The 3,788-nt window shown below is 42.0% G+C and overlaps 1 long non-coding RNA gene across 1 annotated transcript; it reads left to right on the forward strand.

The window, feature by feature from the left end:
- The first annotated feature begins 1,067 nt into the window (after positions 1 to 1,067).
- Positions 1,068 to 3,368, forward strand: LOC140133750 (uncharacterized). The gene is made up of 3 exons (XR_011855943.1): positions 1,068 to 1,206; positions 2,445 to 2,598; positions 3,319 to 3,368. It is a non-coding gene; the product is annotated as an uncharacterized lncRNA (long non-coding RNA).
- The last annotated feature ends 420 nt before the right edge of the window (positions 3,369 to 3,788 follow it).

Consider the following 3,788-nt stretch of genomic DNA (forward strand, 5'->3'; position numbering starts at 1 on the left):
TTTAGGTTCCACGTCCTCTGTTTGGAAACTTCTCCTAAACCGGAGATGCTGCTTGATGGGCTCCACAGTAGCTGCAAGCAACTAGGTAATGCTGTGATCGGTCAGTTGAACACCTAAGGACACACCTGACCAATCACAGTCATGTCTAGTTCTTGGAGTGTAAAGCTGCCTGATTGGCTACAGCCCATCAAGCATCACCTTAGGGTTAGGCGGAACTGGCAAATGTAGGATGCTGAACCGAAAGTTCGGGTCCATTCATCTCTAGTTTCTAGCAGTTTTCCTGCTGTTGCTATCTGCAGTTTGTAGTGATTGGAAGTCCAGCTCTTCTTACTGAGCTGGATCATTAGGCTCCGCACACTAAGAAGAGCCGGCTCTTCTGGCTCATGAACGGCCCCCTATTAAATATAAAATAGGGAACCTCAGTCCAGAAAGTCAACTAATTCCAATGCATTTTAGGGGCGGGGTTAAGTGAGCCGACTCCCATCGTTCACGCTACCTCTATGTAATTTGACACCTCAGTGAGCAAGATAGAATTCAGAAATCTCTGCTGAATTCTATCTTGCTCACTGAGTTTTCAAATTACATAGAGGTAGCGTGAACGATGGGAAAGAAATCTGATTGGGAAGAATGGAAAGAGGCTAATAAGATCCAAATGAAGGGGGATGTAGTCGCCTGCATAACTTATTTATGTAAGGTTTATTAAAAGTATATGAACACTTAAACGACCAACAAAACATTTTTTTTCCCATGAGGCATGCCAAAAGCCAGAACTTTTTAAAATTCTTTTCATATATATTTTTTCAAATTTGTATAGTTTTTGTTTTTAAATGTTACTACGTTTGTATTGTACAATAAAACAACTGGTTTACACATCCCATAAGGGTTAATGCCTGGAGTATTCATGTATCTGCTTTGCTTAAAGTTCTGAACAGAAATAGATACAACATATTTAAAAGTTGATGGAGACAAGCAGATATCAGCTATAAGGGGGGACATGGAGAGTCCTGTACAAGCGGTGGCTTATGGAAAGTTAATGGTCTAAAACCTTACATTTACTTTGCAGACTGGTTGGACAATGTGTATGTCCCAACCAATAAAAAACTACTTAGAGAATCTCAGAAGACGCTTGTTACTGGGCTCAACAAGCTAGGAATATCAGTTCTCCACCGGTCCACGGGGATCTATGTCTGGGCTGATCTCAGGAAGGTATGTGGATCAGATCTATGTGTGATTATAGAAGGGTTTTCTAGACCAATGTTTTTTTTATTTTAAAGACAGTATAACATCGAGTTTGTATGTTCTCTCCATGTTTGCGTGGGTTTCCTCCGGGTCCTCCGGTTTCCTCCCACACTCCAAAACATACTGGCAGGCTGATTAGATTGTGAGCCCCATGGGGACAGGGACTGATGTGACAAGCTTTGTGCAGCGCTGCGTAATCTGTGTGCGCTATATAAATAAAGAATTATTATTATTATCAGGTAAGTCATCAGGTCTCTGAGCCCCTAGTGTCCACTACAGTTTCATCTCCCTACAGGACAATGTAAATCAAACTCTGACTGATGTGACATTGATTCCAGTTCGTAACGCACCAGGACATAGTTATCACATTTATAGTGTCATGTTCTACATACATTTTGAGCCTGACTGTTCAGAATGTTACCATAGTCAGTTCCGGTGGGAACCAAGATGATGACAACATCACCCTATAGCAGGATGTAGAGCTGACACTTTGTTACAGTCAGTTCTTTCCCATCCCATTCCTTTCCTTATCCACCCCTTTCCTTTCCCATCCTTTGTCCATCAATTTCCTTATCCATTCTTTTACTATTCCTTTCCTTATCCACCGCTTTCTTTATCCATTAATTTCCTTTCCCATTACTTTGTTTCCCCATTCCATTCCCTTTCTATTCCTTTCTGTTTTCATTTTTCCATTAGTACCTTCTCTTTCTCCTTCTTTACTCTCCTCTTTCCTTGTTCATGCCCTTCCTCCTTTCTTTCTTATTACCTTCCTTCCTGCCCTGACTCCTGTCCAGGATTCCCTTATTACTTTAATCCACATTTGTAGTTCCTTCCCACTTCCTTTCATTGATTCCTATTCTCCTTTCCGTTTCCCCCATAAATGTCCTTCATTTCCACCTTTACTTCCTTTCCCAACCCTCCTCCCTTCGTGTTACCTCCAATCATTTCATCCCTTAAACATTTTCCCTGCTATTTCATCCTTTCATTTGTTCTTCCCCCTACTTTGTCATACTGGCCCAGTAGAGAACCAGAGGATCCTCCAGAAGGGCCAATCTGTAACCCAATACTAGATCCCGGAGGTCAAGCTGATGAGGACCCAAATTTGAGGCCATTAAGTTCTACTTGACTGATGAAGGGTGTGAGTGATGGGCCCAGGAACCCCACAGTGCTTTCATCACCTTTCATGATGTTTCTCCTAAATGTAGTTCCTGAGACCTCAGACGTTTGAGGCGGAGGCGGATCTGTGGAGACGGTTTATTGCTGAGAAACTTTACATCATCCGGGGTGAAGCATTCGAGTGCTCTGAGCCGGGATGGTTCCGCTTGACCACCGCCCTCCCCGATGATATCTTACAGATTTGTAAGTACATCCCCTTGTCACATATCCTTCCTTATCCTAAGTAGACTGAGCCTCTTGTATGGGGCCATTTAAAGAGATTTTTAAAAAATGACTTGCCATTGCATGTATCCTCTAAAGAAGTGACAATTATATCTTCTTAGAAAGAAGATTGTCTTATTTTTTGTAATCTGTCATATGTAGAGTATAATATATCTTCTGTGGGTGATAATCTTGCTTCTTCAGCCATCAGCCATCCTGCTTCTTAAGACAATGGGGGTCATTTACTAAGGGCCCGATTCGTGTTTTCCCGACATGTTACCCGAATATTTCCGATTTGCGCCGATTTTCCCTGAATTGCCCCGGGATTTTGGTGCACGCGACGGAAATCGGGGGCGTGGCCGAACGAAAACCTCACGAATTCGGAAAAACCGCCGCATTAAAAAAAAAAAAGTGTCGCGAGACTTGCACTTACCTTCACTAGGTATAGGCGGTGAACTTGAGTGCATTTCGGGGAACTTCAGCGCAGCAGCGCTACCTGGTGGACGGCGGAGGAACTACCTTAGCGAATCCCGGCCGGACCCGAATCCACCACAGAGAACGCGCCGCTGGATCGCGAATGGACCGGGTAAGTAAATCTGCGCCATTATGATCCTTATAACTTGTATAATAAATGTCCTGCCGCAAACCTGGACTTAGACTACTTTAAGATGAAGATAAATCCTCATTTTATTTTGTTTTTAGGTTTAGAAAAACTAAAGAAGGTTTTACAAACTGAACGACAATCAAAATGAAAATAATAGAAGTAGTTGTATTTATTATCTGTACCACTCGATTTTTGACTACAATAAAGAAATGAAATTTGTTGCTGTTTTATAGTGTTATGTTTCATTTTATTATTTTAGGAAATGTTTTTACTATTAGCCTCTCCATCTGACCTTGTAAGAGCCCTAAGTCAGGGAGTCATTGCTGGTGGGCTGACTGGGCCTTCTTTTACCTCTTTTGACCCCCCTCCCTATTTTTTGGGAAAGGGCGGTGAAAAACATCCATTTATACGACTATAAACTAGGTTTGTCTGACTTTCAGGACCAAGTATTTTCAAGAGGTTGCTGATTTACCGTTTAGATGTGCAAATCTTCTTATATTTGTTATTCATGGCCTCCTTTCTTCTAAAATCAATTATCCTAATGATTCAAAGGGGCTCTTGAGAGAGC

This window comes from Engystomops pustulosus, chromosome 5, assembly GCF_040894005.1.
Source record: "Engystomops pustulosus chromosome 5, aEngPut4.maternal, whole genome shotgun sequence".
Classification (NCBI taxonomy): domain Eukaryota; kingdom Metazoa; phylum Chordata; class Amphibia; order Anura; family Leptodactylidae; genus Engystomops; species Engystomops pustulosus.